The sequence below is a fragment of the Sylvia atricapilla genome, chromosome 4, assembly GCF_009819655.1.
Source record: "Sylvia atricapilla isolate bSylAtr1 chromosome 4, bSylAtr1.pri, whole genome shotgun sequence".
Classification (NCBI taxonomy): domain Eukaryota; kingdom Metazoa; phylum Chordata; class Aves; order Passeriformes; family Sylviidae; genus Sylvia; species Sylvia atricapilla.
In genome coordinates, this window is record NC_089143.1 from 20,091,154 (window position 1) to 20,113,624 (window position 22,471).

At 37.6% G+C, this 22,471-nt stretch overlaps 2 long non-coding RNA genes across 2 annotated transcripts in view; one reads left to right on the forward strand and one right to left on the reverse strand.

Annotated features, from left to right (window-relative positions):
* Window positions 1-22,471, forward strand: part of LOC136360191 (uncharacterized) — a 56,563-nt gene that overhangs the window by 32,677 nt on the left and 1,415 nt on the right. Inside the window, exon 2 of the long non-coding RNA XR_010743430.1 lies at window positions 21,028-21,207. This is a non-coding gene — a long non-coding RNA (uncharacterized lncRNA). The remainder of the gene's footprint in view (window positions 1-21,027; window positions 21,208-22,471) is intronic.
* LOC136360190 (uncharacterized) lies at window positions 398-22,029 on the reverse strand. Its single transcript, XR_010743429.1, has 4 exons — window positions 21,839-22,029; window positions 20,896-21,205; window positions 3,968-4,043; window positions 398-565 (listed from the first exon to the last, which is right to left on the reverse strand). It is a non-coding gene; the product is annotated as an uncharacterized lncRNA (long non-coding RNA).

Below are 22,471 nucleotides of genomic sequence, written 5' to 3' on the forward strand. Positions count from 1 at the left end.
TAGGTTTATCCCAAGCTATTTGCTACTGGATTAGTACCCAGTTAGTGTCAGAAAGAGTATGCTACACTAGATGGTCTTGGTCTGAGCAACGCTGGTTATGCTTACATTCTTCAGCAGTCTGTGTTCTTGTCTACCTTTGCATATTGCATAAAAATGCAGATGGTGAATCTGTGAGTAATTTAGAAAAATAAACACAGAAGAAAAAAGTCTGGTTCTCTCACCTACAGTAAAGTTTTCCAAGCTTATATTGTCTTACATTTGACAAGAATTTTTCATGTGTTCACTAAATGCTCATGTTTGGGCCATTGCTTTGATTGACCAGACTGCTACTTAGATATTACACAGATTTTGGTCAATTTATTAAGACATAGTATCCTAAATTGAATTCTTCTGACTTACTTGCTATGACAGAAAAATTCTAGGGAGTCTTTCTTGTGTGATGACTTTCACTGGATGTTGGTAATTTCTTTCCATCCTTTCTGTTCACACGTAAATGGCAGTAATGCAGTGAGACTTCTGGCAGGCCATACACAGACAACAAAGATCTGCAAGCTCATTTCCATATCTGAAAAAAATATAAGATAACCTTTGTATTCCTATTGCATATCTTTCCAGCTTATGTCTTTGCAGTGAAGATACAATGTTATTTTTGCCAGGGCTGGGGAAAGAAAGGGAAGCCATTAGATTCTGTGTACTTTGCGTTCTGAAACACTTCAAAACTTTTTTTTGTCATTTTTTATGTTAGTTATTGTGGTGTTTTTTACTTTTTGATAGGTATTGAAAATCCCGTCATGTCTCTTTTTCATTTATTAGCATTACTGTGGAAGTGAGATAATTTCCTAAAATTCACAGTTCTTGGGCTTAAATGTGACCTCTGACTTTTAGGATCTCTGATTTTAGGATCTCTTAAAAAAATTTTCTCTTCAATTCAAATTAATTTCCTTCTTATAATTTGAAAACTAATTTTACTTAGAACTTCCAGTGAGAAAGATGCCTTAAGTGATATTATAGTTATGAAATAACAATGCTGCACACAATTCATTAAAATCCATTTCATATTTAGAAAAAATACTACATAGTCTAAACACTTAGTATGAAAACTGAGCTGCGAAATTTGACTGTCATGCTTGCTGTTTTGACAGCACTGTTCTTTGTATTCTTTATATGTGATTTGTTTACAACTGAATATTGGCATTCATATGATAGATCTTGTATCTTTCTAGTCATGCTCTGATATTTCAAATAGTAATGTCTGAAATTTCATTCAATTTTCTGGATTGTTTCAGAGTCTGATTTTGGATTTCTTGAGATTAATGGTTTAAAAGGCTATTCTTGCTTTTCTTAGAAACACAATGGCAAGAGAGAGAAAATAAAGGAATTGGATGCCTGTCGCACAGTTGGTACCAATGTGTGATGATCTTGCAAATACTGGCTGTGGTCATTTTATTTCTTACATGTCTATTCTTATACATTATTAACCTTTTCAGTCAGGGCAAAATGGTTTTGACTGCTACAGTCTTTGTAGGGGTGGTACAGTTTTCTACCATTCTGTCTGCATAAGAAAGAAGCAGAGCTTGATTGCTCATTTATTTATTTTTGTCTCTGCATTTTGGAGACTAAGGAAGACCAAAGTGCTGCCAAGATTATTTGCAGTGTTTGTCCAGCTTCCTCATATCTAAGTTATTTTAGTATCCAAATACAGACATTTCATTGAACAAAATCTTAGCTTTGAGCAATGAGGAAGCATTAATGTCAGTAGTAAGTCCTTCAGTTTCTGTTGCATGTGGTAGAATCTTGTTGAACACAAGATCAGGAGCCTAACTTGTGTAGTGTTTTTTGTAAGTGGGGAGATAGCTTTAAAGACTGAATTAATTACCTGGTTCTTTTCAGTTGGGTGTCTGATTCCCAAGTGTGTCTCAAAATCCCCCTTCCTCCCTCATGTTTATTAATAGAGAACCATATTCTTTGATTAACAGTTTTACAATATGGGTTTCCTTAACAAAGATCGATTCATCCAGGCAGAAATGCAGTGTAATCATAACATATTCTTGCAAAACAGAGGAATATATAATAAAATATGAAAAAGAAGTCAGTGTGGTAACCTGACTGGTACACCATAGGCAACCTGTGTCATGAAATGTGCATAAAACCTGTTTTGAATTCAGTGCTTCCTTCTAATACCAGTAAATAATACTGATATATAAGAAACAGAACGTGCAAAGCTGGTGATAATTTTCTTTGTCAATCATGAACAGAACAGGTAAAGTACAAAATCAGATCTTTCAATGGCATCTTTATGTTGTTTTCATTTTTTATAATAATAAAATGCATGACCTATGAAAGTACCAACAATTCTCAAGTCTTTAATCCACTTATAAAATGAACTTTATAAAGGCAACTCTGTCAATGAAATGTAGCACTTCGCAACATGTCAAGTCAGTTCTGGGTGCTGAAGGATTTGGTTTTGGAAAGTCTTATGTATTATTAAATCTTTTGTAGTGAACAGGAGTTTATGTTCTGTGTTTTAATGCATCAAAGCTGCTGTAGATGAACTGGAGAAACTTGCAGTTAGTTGAACAAACACAGCATTTAAGTATTCTGTTCAGTCAGTGGAAGTTCACCATTTCCAGAGCAATGCCAGTAAAATTAAACCTCTTAGTGTTTGTGTGTCTTTTTTTTTTTTTTTTTTTTTTTTTGGTTTGGTTTTTTTTTCTTCTCAGAAGTTATGCTGCCTACAAGCTTGAATGATTATAGAGGAGTCAGTAGAATAGTGATCAATTATTTATTGTATAATGAACTGATACTTACAGAGCAGATTGTCTGTGTTGTCCTTGATAACATAAAGAAAAATCACTGCTGATGCTTGTGCCAACAGGCCCACCATCATTCAAGATTTGAGGTGATATGGCAGATGCTTTTTGAGTTGAACTACATATTGAGATGGAATAAATTTGTAGCAGTTGTGTTGGTGGGGTGTTTATCTCCTCCTCATTGCACTGTGCCCATGTATGCCCAGCTGTTAAATGTTCATGAGCTCTATTGTCCCTGCTAATCTGCAAGGGTTTAGAATAATGTCTCTCAAGTGGCTACACTGGAGCAGATTTCTTTTTCTGCTTCATTTGTATTTGATTTTTTTTTACTCAGATGGAGGATGTGACAACTAGTTCTGACCCATCTGCCATAAGACCTATGACAAAGTGGTGTTTTTTCAGCAATAAAGCTGTAGAAATGTTATAACATTTGGTTTTGTTAAAATGTTTATGGTGTATTTTGGAAGTGCATGAAAAGTGATAGTTGTTCGCCAGCTGTGTATTTACACAAATAGTTTTATTTCTCCTCTAATCTCTCCTATCCTGTGAGTAAATCAGTGAATTAAAATGGAAGATAACATGATCAAGTGTAATGATGCAAAAAGATCAGTGAAACAAAGTGATTTGTGTTTGGTCTTTGGGTGTTATCTTGGTCTAGGTTGTAATAACTGCAAGTTCAGCGTCCAGTAGATTAATGAGGAATACAGGACGGGAAATATAGTCTGTGTTGGTTGTCTTGGAGGATACTTTGTAGAAGGTCTGCAGGATGCATCCTTGGAGGTTTTCAAGACAGACCCAATAAAACCCTGAGCCATGTGGTCAGACCTCAGAGCTGCCCCCCTGAGCAGGAAATTGAAATAGAGAACTCTTGAGGTCCTGACAAGCCGTGCTATCACCCTACCCCATCACCTGGATAACCAGGAATTCTGTCCAGCAGCACTGCACACTGATAACCCTCCTGGCTAGCCAGGCATGCAAACAATGGTACTACCAGAAGAATAAAAATAATATTTTTGTTTTTAACCATTAAGCTGGTTCTATAATAGCAAACTTGACTCTTCTTTCCTACCCAGACCCTCACACTGAAATAATCAGTTGACCTGGAGCTGGTTCATTCCGATGGAGCTTATACAGAAATACAGGAATCCAGCACTTACCGCAGGAGCATTCTTCTTGATCTGCCCACTGGAGCTGTCTTGGCCTGGCAGGACTGGTGTTATGTAAAACAAAATACTAAAATGAGGTTAACAGCTCTGACATGCCTTGTTAAATTCAGTGGGAAAACTGTATTTTTTGTGCATATTTCTGTGAGAAGCAATGGCTTTAGAATGAAAAGTACATTTGTTACAAAGTCAGTACTATCAACATGTTGGTTTCATTTAGTAGCTTCCCATTTAGTAGCTTCCCATTACAGATACTCAACACCAACCTGCCTGACACCGGCTATGAACTTTGAGGTGATCACCTGTCGCATTAGAGTGGCTTAGTCTTGCCAGAGACTTCCTGGAAAGCAAAAGTGCAATCGTCCTACCACCTGTTGGTGTCTAGTATCAGAGCAAGGTGTACTGCCAGAAGATCTAGAATTAAAAATGTGAAGGAAAAAAAGAAAGACAAGTATCCTACCCACCTGACTGGTTACTCAGTGGTTCCTTGAAACTGTGCCAGGATATGTGAGCACATCTATTTGCACGTATTTTTTATGTCATGTACCGCTGTTTTCAGAAGGCATTGAGTTAGTAAGTCTTTGGCATTCTTGCATTGCCTGTGCAGTTTTCATCTTGATTGGCAGCTCATCAAAATAGAAATAAGTAGTTCTCAGTTGTTCTGGAGTTCTGTCATTTATATGTTAATAGAATTCAGAAAAGCATATGCAAGGATAGGACAACAGTGGATTTTCTGCCTCATTCGGCAATCAATTCAGAGGGTAAATTTAAATGTGATTTACAGTTCTGTTCTGTAGCTGTGAGGTACATAATGACATTTTCTTTTTAGTTATTGATGAACCTTAATCAGAAATTATTAAAAACAGTTCAATGGAAAACTGAGTATTTTTAGTTGGTTGGGGTGTTTAGTTTTTGAGATGTTCTTAACATTTTGAATTCAATGAATACTTCTATATTTCTTGTTTTAGAAAAGCAAGATTTTATTTCTTGTGTAAGATGTGCAAGCCCATGTGATTAAAGATACCTGGTCTTAAAGTAATTTGTTAAAACCATTGAAGAGACAGTGTGTGGTTTAGATTGAAGTTCATACTGTGGCTGATTTCTTCCATTAAAAAGAGAGAAACTCTACTCTGCAGTGCTGTATTTAAAGCAGCCACAAAAAATATTACAAGTGTGGTGATAAGGCCAGAGTAGTGATCATTAGTACATGGCTCTTTCAGAATGCCTTGAGAGTCCTCTAAGTAATCAAATTATCTTAGCCTGGCATTTAAGTGACCCTTAAATTACTGGAGAGGCATTTGAGAAATTCTCCTACAGAACTGACATGCCATGCAGAAATAAATTTATATATGCATACTGCCTTCCCCCCTCCCCCATCCCCCTTGAAAAAAACTTTATAGGAATTAAAAATGGGTTTGGACATTACTTGGTTCATTGTTCTTAGCAGTAGGATGGATAGATGAAGCACCACTATATATTTTTACAGCTTATTCTTAATTGCCTGCCTGATAGAGATGGCTTCTCAGAAAGATTTAATAGGTTTTTTAGGCTACTTCTTTCTAGATAATCTCTTTCTGGTTAGGCAGCCTTAGTGGTTTCCCCCTCTCCCTCAGAGTATTAATCTTGTCTCACTCCTTTATCATCTGCTTCCCAGTGAACTCAGATTTTATTAGTTTGTCTCTGGTTTACAACCTTTTACAGATCTGAAGACTCTTAACACTTAGCTCTCCTATATTCAAGATTAACAATTCCAGTTATTTTCAGTCATGCCTTTTAGGCTGTTGTGGCCTCTATCTAGATGCCATAATTGGCCTATTTCTGTGTGAAATTGGCTGCAGTACTTTGACTAAAGGGAGTGAAGGGAATCACCTCACATGTGACATTTATTCTTGAATATACCTGCCTGTTTGCAGTTTGTCTGTTTTTTGAGACAGATGCACCGCATATTTTTAAGTGCTTCTTAAGGCTTAAGTGCTTTTTAAAGGCTTCTTAAAGGAGTTTATGTCTCCCTGCACCACTGAATGGAAGAGGTAGACCTGGAAAGGAGGGAAGGGGGAAGAGGAAGGTGTTTTTAAGATTTATTTTACTTCTCCTTGTCCTCATATGATTTTGTTAGTAATAAATTCAGTTAATATTCCCAGATGAGTCTGTTCTGCCTGTGATGGTACTTGAATGAGTGATCTCTCCTTGCTCTTACTTCACCTCATGTATCTGTCAGTATATTTTCTCTCCCCTGTCCCCTGGTGGAGGGGAGTGATAAGAATGTGTGTCTGGCATCCAGCCAGGGCCAGCCCACTATGGTACTACTTGAGACCTTCTATATAGTTTGGGAAAGATGTGATAACATAAGAACCCCTTCTTGGAGCTCCTCTGCTTAACTTTTCTAGACTTAATTCTAGACTTTGGTGTTTCAAGCTCATTCATTTTTAATACTGATTTTCTCCTTTCAGATAAAAAGAGTTTTTATTATGCACTATACATCATGATTTGAAGTGATATGGAGGGTTTTATATAGATAAAATTACGGACTTGTTTAGGTTGAAAATAACCTTTAAGATCACTGAGACCAACCATTAATCCAGCACCAGTAAGTCCACCACTAAACCATGTCTTTGAATGTCACATCTGTGCATCTTTTCAATGCTTCCAGGGATAGTGACTCCACCACTTCTCTGGGTAACCTGTTCCAATTCTTGACAACCCTTTCAGTGAAGGAATTTTTCCTATATAAATTTCCCCTGGCCATTTCCAACTTGAGGCCATTTTCTCTTCTCCTGGGAGAAAGAAACGTCCTCACCTGGCTACAACCTTTTTTCAGGTAGTTGTGGAGAATGATAAGATCTCTCTCAGCCTCCTGTTCTCCAGATGAAACTCCCTCAGCTCCCTCAGCTGCTCCTCATGAGATTTGTGCTCCAGACCCTTCACCAGCTCTGTTTCCCTTCTCTGGATACTCTAGCATCTCAGTGTCTTTCTTGTCATGAGAGGCCCAGAACTGAACACAGAACTCAAGGTATGACCTCACCTGTGCCAGAGTGACAATTGTCCTGATCCTTCTGTATTTTTGATCCAAGCCAGGTGCCACTGGCTGCCTTGGCCTCCTGGGCACACTCTGGCTCATGTTCATCACTGTCAACCAGCACCCCCAAGTCCTTTTCCACCAGACCACTTCCCAGCCACTCTGCCCCAGCCTGTGTCACACCCTGGGGTTGTTGTGAGCCAAGTGCAGGACTCAGCACTTGGCCTTGTTGAGCCTCCTGCTGCTGGCCTCAGCCCGTCGATCCAGCCTGTCCAGATCCCTCTGCAGAGCCTTCCTGCCCTCCAGCAACTCTCCTACCCAGTCTGGTGTGCTTTGTGGACTGACTGAGGTGCACTTGATCTTGTCCAGATCACTGATATAGATTAAACAGGGCTGGCCCCATACTGAGCCCTGGGGCACACCCCTGGTGGCCGGCCCCAGCTGGATGTAGCTCCATTCACCACCACTCTCTGCGCCCAGACTATTCCAGTGCCCCCATCCAAGCCAGGAGCAGCCAGTTTTCTCCGGTAGAGTGCTGTGGGATGACAGTGTCAAACGCTTCTCTCAAGTCTTGGTAAACTGACGCATGGCTTCATTTTGGCATTCTTTAAAGCGGATTTCAGTTTGTTGTCTTAGCCCCTGCTGGCAATCAGGTGAGAAATGGGAAAACTGGCATTAGGACTTATGAAAAACATTAAATTCCTTTGCTCTGTGAGTTTGCTGGTTTACAGTTACCTGAATTCTGTAAGAAATGGTCTGTTGTGTGTGATGCTGTGAGCAGTAATGATGATTTCTGAGTTGAGGAGGGTGTTGAGAGTGCTCCCTGAGCTGGGTGTCTGCCTGGACACAGGGCTGAGGATGTTTGCCCAGAGCTGTGCCCTGCACTTGACACTCACCAAGAGGTGCTAATGATCCAACAAAGCCACCAAGCTGCAGTGCTTAATACAGTTATCATCTGTGCTGTAGATTGGATTTTAATTAAATTCCTTAATTAGGCCAAAATCCAATAAATCTAGAAATAGTAATTAGCAGGAGCCAGCTGTTTTATAACTTGTTATCCTGCTTTTGTAGTTTAGACAAGATCTGACTTGAATAAAAGTTGTTCTGCCTGCTCATGTTTGTTGTAAAAAAAAATCATTTGCTCATGTTGTTTTAATCCTTGCCTCATTTTGGGGGTCATTAATTATTTTAAAAGGCTCTAAATATAGTATGTTTTGTAAAGATACATTTTGTGCTATATTAAAATATTATAGATCAACTTTTAACCTGGATTGTTTTTGATTTACGCATTCATGTTAAAGATTAATCAATTGCCTTTTGGTATTTTAGAAATCTGTGGTGCTGATTGTGAATAAAGACCTCAGTTCTAAATGGCTAGTTTTCAATTTTTTCAGTTTCAAGAATTTGTTTTGGGATTATGTTCCTCAGGTTTAATGCAATCCTAATGAGCAGTTTTAGGGGGCTTCCATTCTCTAGCCTGTGGAATTAGAGTATATTGCACAAAAATTTCCAAATACAATTACAAAGTTTAATGGAACTCAGGGTAATGTATACAGTTGTAGTAGTATATACATGGGACAATCTAGCTGTGTCTCTGTAAATCATTTTCCTTCCTCTCTAAACATGCTGATGACTTGCTTGCATCTATACTAAGTCATATTTTATAAATGTCAAAACCAAATGGGAAGGGATAATTTATCCTATTGCAGTACAACAGGCAGAGGATCTAGTGGAATAAAGTGATAATTTCCTTTCTGTAACCCTCTGGGTGAAATAGTGCCAATAGTACCAAGCATGTTACAGGTTAATTTCATTTTTTCCCAAATGCTACTGCTTGGATTGGTGTTTAAAAATTGATGATAATTAGGTGGCTATCATATCACATCCATATCATATCACACATATCATATCTAATAAAGCTTATTCAAGTTACTTTTTAAATCTTTAAAAACAATTTCTCCTTTGTGTTAAGTGTTCAGTGGTCTGAAATTAATTAGCTTTGAACTCATCAAATCTGAAATACAGTGGCATTTCATACTTGGCAATATTTTAGTATAAAGTTTAATTGAATTTTGTTTGTTTTACAGCAGCTTGCTGTGCTTTCAGCAAACAAATTGTGTTAGTTATAGAGCATTGTGAGGAATCCCACAAGGATTTATAAAAGCTTCTAGGTGAACGTTTGCCATATGATAGAATAAATTTAGTGCAGGTTTGCCTGAAGTGACATGTGTGGAAATGAAGAACTGTAATGTCTGTTGGATTTTAATCCATAATGCATACATGCAACCTAGTGAACAGCTTCCTTAGAAGCCTTTGGGCTGTGCTGAAGCAAAAAGAACAAACCCAGCACTGTGACCTTTAGATGGTAGGCAGAGAGTGGTAATTAGGACACCACCACATAAATGGTAATGTCCACAGCATTCAGACTCTATTGGCCTGCCTTGCAACAAAGGAAATCTCTGCCAGAAATAAAAGTTCAAAGTATACATCTTCCCATTTTAACCCCTTAAAGGACCTCTAAATGGCATGTTATTAACAATGTTTTAGAGAGAAAATATATAAGACCTGTCATGTTGCTAAAAGTAAAATCTTAGATGTCTGTATATATAAATATATAAATATAAATAAATATATATATGAAAAGATAAATAAATTATTGCTGTGTAGATAAGGAATAAGTATAAGCCAGCTTTTACATGGCTTCTTCAATATATTTTATCAGTAATGTGACTTCTGCTGATGGTTGCATTTTCCTTGCCTTTACTGTTCCATTGTGCCTATTAAATATGGATACTTTGATGTAGTACCATGCATATGTTAGTTCTCTTTTTCTAGCATATCTTTGCTGACTCAAGCAGCAGTCTATTTAATCTGAAACTTTATTTACTGGGAGGTATTTATTTAAACACACAGTGAAAAGAAGGGTGGTATAAAGCCAAATGATTTATCCAATGTGGGAAAACCAAAGGATGAAAACCCCAAAAAACAAAGCTGAAACTGGACCAAGAGGTTTTTTAAAAATATTTCTGTTCAGTATTTAAGTTAGAGGTAGTAAACAAGTTCAGAATTTTTTTAGCAACTTGTTCTAGTGAAATGTGTCCCTGCCCATGACAGGAGGGTTAGACCTAAATGGTCTTTCAGATCCTTTCCAACCCAATGTGCTCTATGATTCTATGATTATTTTATGCTTTTCATTAAAGGTGGTATTATAAAGAAAGTGAAAAATAAATATTTTTTTTAATTGTCAGGAAAACAGATCTGGTCATAGTATTTCAGATAATTTTATTTGACATAAATTGTCTTAACTGAATTGTAAATAAAAATACTTGGTACAGTATGTTTGGTATTGCAGAGAATTTCACTTGATATTTCTTAACATAATATTAGAATTTTAATATCAAAATCAGCTTGTTATGGAGCAAAGGTTGGAAGCAAATTTCTCTTGGAACTGTAATTACTTTAAAAGGGGAATTCACTGTCCAGGTGTGGAGATGACAGAACAGCACTGGGCTGCAGTTAGGGATGCTGAGTTTGAACTTCATGAGCTGGCAAAGTAAAATAAGCTGAGCTGTGTTACTGCAGTCAGTGCAGCAAGGATTTTAAGTTCAGCATATGTCGGAATAATGAGAACTCCCTTGTGGGAGAGTTAGAAGCAGGTTTGTGTCTGTTTCTGGTCTCCACACTTGTGTACTTGAAAGGTGAGTATTTTGCACATTTGTATGAACAGATTTCTGAAGTGCTGAGGGAAGTGTGACAAATGCAGGAAACCTCACTCTGCCTCCTGGTGTCACCTTTGTGGAACAGGGATGTTTTACTGGGATATTGCACATTCCAGCTCAAGGTCTTCCTGACTTAAGTGAACACAAGTGTAATGCTTGGTGGAGTTGCTGCATCTGAGGCTTAGACCAGGGTGTTATGCATCCCAGAAATGAACTTTTTCTGCCAATTCTGCAGCCATTTCTGGCTACATCATTTAACGACAACATTCTGTTTTGGTGTACAGCATATGTATTGCTGTGTGTATGTGAATATATATATATATATATTTATGAGAAAAATGTGTGAGGAGAGGAAGGAAAAAGGATTTCAGATGCTAGGCTTTGGGAGGTGTGTTCCTACTTTTGATTTACTTAGTGGAACAAGATTAGTTTCTCTAATGTATCTTGAGAAGGCCATGTCAGATGTATTTTTAGGACACTCTGATTTTCACAGCTGGTATTTTCAGCTCTTGCTGGGGAGGCTACAAGCAGAACTTGATGATGTAATAGTGAAGGCAAAGCTCTGTCAAAATGCAACTCAATGGATTCCTGTCTTTCTGTTCATTGATGACCAAAATTGCTCCAACATATTTTTCCTGATTCTGATTGTAGATGTTTACTCCTCAGGAGAGGTCATTGACTCTTTATGCTTACAAGGCAATGTCTGCAGGCAGTGGCACTCACCTAGCCTTTGTTAAATCCAGCTGATGTCAGTGGAGGAGTTAAACAAGGTCTTGGGGATGCGGCTTTTTAATCAGGTCTGAAACACAAGGGGCCACCTTCAAAGACCAGCTTATTCTGAGCTAAGAACACCTGTTCTGACTTTAATTAGATATGTGTCAGCCAGAACATCTCTAGAAGAAAATGTATTTAGTACTCATGATGTACAAAAATATTAATTAGATGAAGAGGATAGGAAGAAGTGGTGAGGTATTGTGTGCAACAGGAAGAAGAGAATTCATTCTCTGTAGAATGGGAAGATGGAGCAGAGGAAGAATATAATCTAGTATATTAAAAGAAACTTATATTGAGTTTGCATTTTTAGTATCAGTAGTCTTGGGCTTTCCTTTCTATATGTGAGGTGTGCCTTTGGTGCTGCTAGTGAACAACTAAATGTATTGAATTGAGAGTGTCAAAAGCCTTTGCTCTTTCTGTGCATAGGTAGGAGTAGCTGGGACAGCTAGTGTTCAGTCTTAGGGACTGAAAAGTCTGTGGTAGACAAATTGCACTTATATATCGGTTGCCTAGTTTAAGAAATCACACTATCTCTTTGCATCTCTGAATATCTAAATTCTTCTTGACTGGAAGATGCAGTTTCAGTAACAGCTGTAAAATTTGTATGTTTTGAAGTGTACCATTTATCCTCACAGTAGAGACCTCCCAGTAAAAATTCATCATGCTTGCACATTAGAGCACTCCCTTACAGTGCTCTTGGCAAAATGGCCGGAGAAGGATGTCACTTCACTGCAGGGTAATTGTTCCATAAAGGCAAGTACATGGTGAGCATTTGGGTTGATTTTTTCCTCCCATCCCCCATTACTATGATTTTAATTGGAAGCAGTCTTTGTTCATGTAAAACTAGCATGAGGTCCTTTACTAAAAGATAGTGATGTCTTTGTATCAAACAGTGCCTGTTTCAAGCTGTTACACTAGTCATTGTTTAATTGAACTTGCTGAGGTTTCTGGGAGAAGGAAACTTTTACTATTTCCTCCTGCTTTTTACCATCCCCTCCAGCAAATCACTTTAACATGCTGCTTCTGAATAGAAAAATATCCCATTTGTGAGTAGGTGGAATAATAGGCGATCTGGATTCTGTTACTTGTTAAATGTTCAGTCATTGTCAAAATCTGCAGGAGAGTGCTGAGAAGCACAGATTTTGCAGATGTACAAGCTCGGGTCATTTTTATCATCATTCTGAAATCTGTATTGTGCGCTTCTTAGAGAAAATGTAGGCATTTGTAACTTTGCTGTTAAAATTGAAGCAGTTTCTACTAATAAGCTACAAACTTGAGGTCACTGAGTTTGTGCCTTAGCAGAGCTGATGGGTGCTGTGGGGCCTGGGAGGGCAGGTTTGTGGCTGAGGCTGAGCTGCTGCTGACATCAGGCACAAGGCTGGGCTGCCTCGAGTCCTTTTCCAGTTTGTTGCTGAGTCACTGGGTGACCTTGTGTAAACCTCTTCCCTTGGCATATGCTGCCTGCAAAGGAGGAGCACTAACAATGACCTGCTCGCTTATTCTTGGGTGAGGAGTTCAGTGAGGCTGCAGATTCGATGTAAATGGTTTCATTTGTTTCTTGCTTTATTAATCTTACAATAGGCACTGTGTGTCTATAATAAAAAAGAAGATGGGGATATATGTGTTAAGGGACAGAGAGAAGAGAGCTGGGATGGAGGGTTGATAACTTGTCTGAAGGCAGGATGTCAAATGACTTTATCTTTGCTTTCCTGGATTTTAGAGTGTATTCCAGTTGACCCTGCAACACTGATTCAAAATAAAGAGGCCTCTGTTTAAAAAGCAAAAAGAGTAATAGGACAAGCTGGTACTGAAATTTTAAAATCAAATTTCTCCCAGCTTAATGTTACTTTTAACCTTTAATATGGCTTCCTGTATGTGTACATGTCTGTTCTTGGGAATATGCATATAGAAATAGAGATGGTGGACTATCTCTGTAATGGGTCTTTGACACCCTATCTTCCCCCTCCTGACAGATAGTTTTATGCTGTTCTATATACTTTAGATTTACAGGTACTTGATCTGTTTGTATACTTAGCTGTCTTTTTTTGAGCTAACTTCCCAAAAGTTATTGAGTTACAAGTATTTGTATACAGACCAGTCCCATAAGTCAGGAATTTGTCTAAAATGAGTGAAAAAATTAAAGGGAAGACTATGATCCTATAAGATTTTTGTAACACTGTAAAGCAAAAGCTTATGCTTTCCCAGTTTTTCACATGATGCCGAACTCCAGCTGGCAAAGATCCTTGGCACAGCACTTAGCTTTCGTTTGGGTTTGAATTTTAAATGTACTAATTTCAAATCGTCCCTTATTGAAAGACATATTTTAAGATTTCTTCTAGCTTTAAGGATCTAGCTTATAAAGGGAAGGACTGCCACAGAACTGCAAGAAGAGTTTTGTGACTGGTTTGTCAAAACCTCTGAAAAATAAAACACACAGTGCAGATTTCTTAAAGTACACAAGTAAATGAAAAGTGAACACTATTACTTGTAGCAATGGTCACATTTGGCAATTTTCAAACTCATTACAAATGCTGATGTAAAAAATTGTTACTTTTTAATTAATCACATTAAAGTTAAGTTTGATAATTGAATAGCATTTGCATAAAAGATTTTCAGTTGGGATATGGAAACATATCAGGTTGTTCAGACTTAGGTTGTTTCTTTATGAGGCCATTGTATGTATTTGCTTGTACTCATATAAATGTAAAATAAATGTTATGCATAATTATATACTGAATGAACTGCTGAGGCAAACCAGTAAATAAACAAGCCATATGTGAGAGAAGCTAAAAGGCCTGAGTAGCCTAATCAATCCTGCATTAGACTTATATTATATAAATACTAGGCCCTGTGGAGCACCATTGAAAAAATAGGAGTTCTTTTTGGAGGGTGAAACCTTTTCTTTTCCATTGTGTGAAGGACTTTGGGCATGCAATACATGTAGTTGTTTTATCAGCGGCAGACATATGAAGAGTCCTTGTTCAGGCTTCAAACTGAAAAATCTCAAGTGTCTAAAATACTGAAGAAGATAGTGAGTTGGTGATCTTCGTCAGTTTGATAAGGCAGCACTGGATGCTGTGTGTGGGAGTAGGGAGGAAAAGCGGTCCTTTAAACCTTCACTGCGCCAGCTTATGCCTGTGAGTAAGCTGGATAACAGCAAGATAAAATAACTTTGGTTGCTGGGTAAGTCCAGAGGACAAAAATAGTTACTCAGCAGCTTGAAACTGATCTGGAAGCAAAGCATTGCCAATGAGCACAAAGCAAAGCAGAGCAATGGCACAATATCTCACAACATCTCCCTTAATTCTTGTCCCATTTGACTCTCTGCTGGTGTAGCACAGGCAGACAGACCAAGAGGTGTCAAGCCAAGGGATGAGGATTACACAGGACTGTTTTTGAGGCCTATGTGTGACTGGAAACTCACTGGATCTGTTCGTCAGTCACAAAGGACTAAAGAGAGTGTGTGGAAGAGCATTATTTTGTTCTTAAAAGTTCTCAAAACCTACTGGTGTTTAAGACTGTATGAAGAAAAGAATATTCCTGCAAGTTTCTTAAAGCACATGGCACTGCTCCTGCTGAAGTGTTAGACCCCCCCACTTTTATGCTTTGTAGGATGATGCTTTATGGAGGATTATAAAGACTTTGGTGTTCCCATCTCTGTTGCATTTGTATAAATCCTGTGGTAACATAAAAATTAATGTTAATGTAAAAGAACAGTCTATTTTGTAATGTCTGAGTAGCCTAAGACCACTTTCCCTTATGGAACCTGTCTAGAAGCTTACTTTGTGTGAGAGAAAGGGTCTTGGATGGGAGAGCCTCCAGGGACTTGGTTGGCTCCTTTGGCAGACCTGGGAACAAAAAGAGCCCACAAACATTTGTAAACAGGCTGAGAGGTGTCACCAGTCTTAGCCTTCAGCAGAGAAATCTGTGTAGGGGAAAACATTTTATGTTGACTTGATTTTTTTTTTTTTTTTTTAAAGTGTAAAAAGGCTGGTTCTTAGCGTTACTGAGGCTATGTAGTCTCTGGCCATGCCCATTGAAAGCCCATTTATCTGTTTTATAAAAGCTTTTGTGCATTTGATATTTGATATGAATACAGAATGTGTTGGTAGGCTTAAAGGACAGAATTTCACATGGATAGCTTTCCCTCCAATTGCTACTTCATCCTGTTCATCTTAATTACTGAAAAAGTTTTTGTATGACTATTACACATGAGCACTATGTAACAGAGAATACAGATTAGCCTAATTCTGCATGCAAAAGCAACCCTGTCCTGCAGTTTGCACACCATATTTGTCATAAAAAATCCAGTAAACACTGTAATTAGCTTGCTTTCCTAATGCATTTTATGGTTTTAAATCAACTGTAGAAGCAAGTTACACTCAGAGCCTTCTGAAACACATGCTCAAGAATTCCAATTGCCCCCTACTTCAGAGAAAAAGAGAAAGAATAGGAAGATTTTTCTTTGCATTGACAATCCAATTAAAACAGCAAGGTGTCAGGAATGATACCAATTCCTCTGAAAGCACTCTTTCAATCATTGGTAGGCTCTCCATCTGGGAATTGTGGCATAGTAATCTGCAGCAAGGCAAAAAGAATAACATAGAAACAGATTTGAATTGTTGACCTAATTTTGGTAGTCCACCATTGCTGACAGAAGTTCAAATGATCCCGAAGGGTTTCTGACTATGGGGATGCCAAAACAGAAAGATGTAACATAAAGGAGGTGGGAAAGTGAATGACTTCTTCTATATCTCTCATTGCTTCTTATATCCAAATAAAAGTTCTGTGTTTTGTCCACCAAAGATGTATTTTGCAATAAAAAGAAGAGTTGAAAACAGATCAGGAAGATTTTCATCGCTCCCTGGTAGTAATGAAAGAAGTATTTGTAGCCAAGAACTTGCTGCTTATCATGTCTTTGATTTCTGCTGTATCGATTTCAAAGTTGATATTAAAAATAAGAAGGAAGAACAAGTTTCTGAAGTATTTTTGTGCTCTTTAAGTTTGTTCACTGTGTAAAGAATGGAGATTGTGGCTACACATTTTTCAAAGTGTGTGTTGCTCAGGATATGTAGGGTGGTCTATAAAGGTCGTGCCACAGTATTTTCCTGCTGATAAGTCTTTGTGTTGAAGGGGGATGACGCTGTGGCATAATCTGTGCTATTTCTTCCTTGGACCATGATGCATTCACACTGAAGCCTCCCTTTAGACTGGCTTTGCTTTCAGGAGATTGTTTGAAATACCTCTTTTTAAAATTTTTTTTCTCCTTCCTTTGTTTTCTTTCTTCCAATCTGCTTTTGGTGCAGCCACAGAAGAAGGCAGCACATTTCTGGTTGTGATACTGTATATTAGTCAGACATTGAGTGGGTAAAGGAGAAAGCAAGTGATGTATGTTGGGCATAAATTTTTGTTGCTGGCAGGTTCTGGCTGTCAAAATGTTAAGTCTTTTTCATGAAGGGCTGCATCTGTGCCAGTTATTAATGTGTAAATAAAGTTTTTGCTCTGTTGGAAGTCCCAGGGAATCTGGTATCAAAGCAAGCATCACAGTCTTATAAATCCAAGAGCAGGGGCAGGAAGCGGAAGATGCAGTCTCCCTGCATTTATTTTGTATACCTGACAAGTAGATCTCTTAAAAAGTTTTAAATCAAATTAATATTTTGGATAGAAAGCTTTAGAGTAGAATACAAAGCATCATAGTAAAACATCATAGGCTTTTTGAAATAAATATGCTTTTTTAGTCTTTGAACATTTGGTTGTATGAAAGAACCCCTCCACCCCCAGCTGTCGATTAGAATAACTTCTGACAAAGAGCCAGTGGTAATGTACATATTCTCATTAAAAAGCATTTGCCAACTGAAATTTCTAGCAACTACTGTAGAGAACTCGCAGCTGTGTTCAGCACTGTTTTCCCAAAGAAACTGCCTTTTATTTGGGTCAATCTTGTTTTATGCTTAGTCATTTTAAAGCCAAAAAGCCTTGTTTTCAAGAAGTTCAAAATATGGATCAGCTGTACAAAGACGTAGGGCTTCCAAAACATTCAGGGAAACTGCTTTTCTGTAACCATATGCCAAGGATGTGATTGCTCTTTTTTCTCCTCTGGGGATTGTAGTTGGACCCTGCCTGTTCCAATTTGATGTATGTTGGAGAGGAGGAAGGTTTTGTACCACTCTTCTACAGAACAAGGTGTTCTTTTGAGATCCCCACTCCTTATAGTCCACAAACCCTGCGTATGTGAACTGTACATGACATTACCCCAGTTGTCAGAGAAATTGTCCTCAGCTGGTCTGCTTTCCAAGAAGAAATCAAAACTAGCTGTCCACCTTAGTAGTTATTTTTTAAAACTTCTGTAAGTAATGCACTCTGTTTAAGAGTTAAAATAGACAAAGATGTCTCATGTGAACAGATACGGCTAAAATCTCTGAGAACCCGAGTGCTTCGGGATTCCCCTTTTGGGAATCTCAGGGAAAGGATGAAGGCTGGCATCAGTGTTTACTCTCTTACCTTTAAACTTACCTTGCTCTCAAGATGCAATGCTGCCTGACATGATGGAGGTAAAAGTGTGAGAAACAGAACTTTCACCAAACATTCTATGTATTACAGTTTGTGATTGAAAACGTGAACAAACAATCTAGAATACCTTCCATCCTTTCCTAAGTATTTGGGATTGTTGACAAATGTTTCTAGTTATTTCCATGTAAACAGAGAAACCCCTTCATTTTTATAACACCATATTTTTATAGAGAGCCATTATATGATAAAGGACATAACTGAATCAACTTCCTTTATTTAGCGTGTGCTGCCAAAACTATGGGATATAAAAGTGATGGTAACTTCACTGCACTGAATGAAATTAGTAATGGATCAAACATCAGCTCATCTGTCAAATTATTTCTATAATAGTTTTGGTTCTTTGTGGTGCTTTTGGTGTGTGTGGTATATTCTGAATTCTGAATGAATTTGAACAACTGTAGTTTATGCTCTGTTTGTTTGCAGACTAACAGATATATTTCCACAGTAATAGCTTCCCCTCTTTATACTTCGTCTCCACCGTTAGAAATAGATTTAGCTTAGCAGTTACTGGAAATGAGAAATTAAGTATCCAAGTATTTTAAGCTATTTTTGTGTTACCATATCTTTTAAGAAGCTATAGGAAGATTATGAAGGATTATTAGGTTGTAGTTTTCCAGTGGTTGCTGGTAATTCACTGTGAATACCACTCTAACAACTTGTACTGACTGGTGTAATTAATTGTTTCAAATTTGTCCCAGTTTTTGCAAGACTTATTGCCAATTAATCATCTTTTTTAATCTTACTCATATGTTATGCTACTGAAGCATCCACTTTCAGAAGCAGATATTGTCACATCACTATACTACTACTTTTTATTTGCTCTTCTTTCTGTAACTTACACACACTCTCTTTAATTCTTCTCTCAAAACTTTTGTAGACATTGTTCTTGTTATATAGTGAGGCCAGTTGGCCAAAAATAAAATATATTTTTTATTTCCCAGTTTACTAGAGAATTCAAAAAAACTGTTAATCTTATTAGGATCAAATAACTTACTTTTTAGAAGAAATGGTATTACAGAATTGCTGGATATGCTAGAAGGTAAGTACATTTTCCAATTCAGACAAATTACCCAGATAACTTTGGAATTTGTGGCTGTGGTTTTCAGGGTTTTTTTCCTTTTGAGTCTTGTGGGTATTTGCCTGTTTTGTTATCATCTTATTGGCCATCTTATTGCTGTCTCCTTGCCTTTTACAAGTAAATTCTTGCTTTGTCTTAGGTATTTCTATAGTGGATGTTAATATGGGGAAACCTTCTCTTTCCCTTTTATTCAGATTTCCCTATGTATTCAGATTTCTCAGTGAAGGCCAGAAGAAAGCAGCAAATTTTTTTATGTGGAATAACAATACTGGAATATTTAAGAATAGGGCAACTCAAAAAGGATGAGGATAGGATGAAGTAAGACATATCTGACGTCATAAAAAATCGAGGCGCTTGGCCTGAGGAAGTTTGTTACTATATAAATAAATTGAATTCCTCTTTTCCAGTGTTTTGTGCTACTTAAATATGCCAACTAAGCTGTTTCAGCACTTTGATCTTCTGCCATGATCTGGCCCTAGCTGTACTTTCATCCTTTTCAAAAGTATTCTCTCACAGCCGTTAATTTGGCCCTAAGGAAATGCAGATATCCTTTCTCCATTAAATACTACCTAGATGCCTGTCCTTATAGAGCAAATAAGCTAGCAAATTCCCTAAGGGTTTAGGTTTTAAGCCACTAGCAACAGAATACATGGTGTTGCCTAAAACAAACCCCTAGAGAGAAATGCAGTATTTCCCAGCAGGGGAAGGGGTTTAGAAAATTGTTTTTGAGACTGGAACCATTGGATGCAATCCTGATGTATTTTATGTGAAATACAGATTTCTGTGAAGATGTGAACATTGTACATGATAGTAGTTAGATCCGTCACATTTCAGCACAGTTTATATGTGGAGTTTTGTCTGGCTTCCAGCTCTCTTGCCCAAAAGGCAAACAGTTTGACCTGTTCTGTGTTGTGTCTGCTGGCCCTCTGCTTTGGAGATTCCCAGATGGCCATGCCTGCTTCAGACATTGCTGAAATCTGTTTGGCTTGTTCAATTCACTTGTCCTCAATCTCTAATGCAAGAGGTATACCAAGAGAAAATTTTAAGGACACTTGATTTTCTTTTTTTCACTCAGCAGTGAAAGGTGTAGTTAAAGGTGTTTGGAGACTCTAGGAAAACTGAGGTAGATGATACTCATTAAGGAACTTGAATTGCTTTTAGTCATTAAGCTTTCAGGGTAATATTTTCCATGAAGATATCCCCATAATGATAATTTTATTTCTGTAAATTTTTCTGTGCATAGGAAATATCAGTTCAAATTAACACACAGTGAACATCAACAAAAACATTTCCCCTTGCAATCAAAATTCATTGAAGTATTATAAAGTAATATGGAGTAAGACAATATCAAGGCCCTGTCCATTGTCTTTTGATTGTTTGTTTTCAGAAAGGAAATTGTGATCATTGCCTTCAAGAGCAGAATTTAGGTTTTCTAAAATTTAGTCTTGTCCTCCTTTCTGTATGGCACATGATACCTTCCTTATGTTGGTATACTTTTGGTATTTAGCAAGATTCATGGCAGTGGACAATCTGTATATGACAATTTATAGGGGGACACCATGACAATTTAGGTATCTCAAAACCCAATAACTTGTGTCGAAATGGAATGCAAATTTAATGTTAGCTAGGCAGAGTTAACAGTCGTGGTTGACCTCATCTAATTGCCAAGGAGCTTAGCAGCTTCCATCCTGGTTTCACTGAGGACCATCTAGCAAAGGCCACCATTCCATATGTGTTTGTAATGGAAAGAACATGTCACACTTACGGTTTGACATGATACATTATTCTGCTGCATTTTGTTACCCTGTGTAAATAAATTTCCACTGCACTGCTGCCATCCAAGCTGTTAATGAAATCTGATTTGTCTTCAATCTCTTTTTTTTTTTTTGTTTAACAGATGATGTCACTAATATTGCACAGGAAGTCTTCCTTGCTGATGAAAAGGAGAACGTTCCAACAGGACTAGGAGCTGTGGTGTGGAAAGTCCCAGAACAAATATAGCTTGTGACTTAGCTACCAGTGCTGCTCATTCTTCACCTCTTTAAATTAAAATCCAACACAACTGCCTCAGAAACCTGTGGACAAAAGAAAGGTATGGTGAGTTGCCAGCATGTTGGTTGGATAGGAAGAGAATAAATCTGCCATACAGATATGATGCTATCATTTTGTTAGAGACAATATCATTTGAAGCTTCAAGTTTGAAGTTCTTTTTGTACTGAGACTTTTAAACACAACCATATTTTGCAGGCAGTAAAATAAACCAAATCTTTGTGAAGCTTTTGTGGTTTTGTGGGGTGGTTTCTCTTTACAGAGACACTTTCTGGAATCACTGAATAGATTACTGATATAAACATTTTTCTCATTTGTGATTTCTTTTCTTTATTCATTTTTTGTTTTCCCAGCACCTGCTATGGCATCTAAGATGTGGAGTACAGAAGGGTACTTAGTGTCTTATATTTATCATATACTTGCTAACTTGACCACTGTGTTACCTCAGCTATATCTGTCACCATTACTAAAGAAGAAGAGCTTTAGTTGCTTTGGTCTCAGTCAAGAGAGCTAAGCTCCTTTGACAGACTTCTCCAACCTTCTGTTGACTTTTTTGTGTTTATAATCCGTACGTCTGGGTATTCAGCAGGCAGTTATGTATGCCATGCATAAACCCCAACATAACAAGTTGTTTGCTTCAAGTATCATCTTAAAATTACCTGTTCCTCCTGCTAGAGAAGTATGGTAAGGATGGCAGTTTAATCATGCCTAATTTTTGGAATTTTCATCTTGTGGTAGTCCTGCAGTGATGACAGAGTTTTTAGGCTTAGAAATACTAGGAAATAGTAAACCCCCACTCTGTGTAACTGTTCTTTCTACAGCAATATACTGTTGATCTCTAGAAAAGACATTTTTTTTTGTCTAGAAAGATACTGAGAATATAATTGAGGTTTGCTAGAAAACTGTAGTACAGAAAGAAAAGTAAAGCAGCAGTAACCCAGGAAATATCCTTTCCCAATGGCTATTTTGTAGTTTGCATGTTGAAATTGTTGCCTCTTTGCTACTCACCGACTTTACTTGATTTGAAATATACCTTGTTATATATAGTTTAGTTCACAGTGAACACTTCCTTCTCTGAATAGAAAAGTATGACACTAAATAAGGCAAGTGCTATGGGAACTGACAGCTGTAGAATGCATGATCATTAATAAAAAAGTCACGAAGAGGAAAAGAATAAAGTAAAAAAGTAGGATATGGAATGAGTCTCAGGGCCCATCTGTTTTCTATCACACTCAAATACAGCTACTACTTCATTGTAGTGTCTTTGATTTTAACACTTCACAGAATTTGAT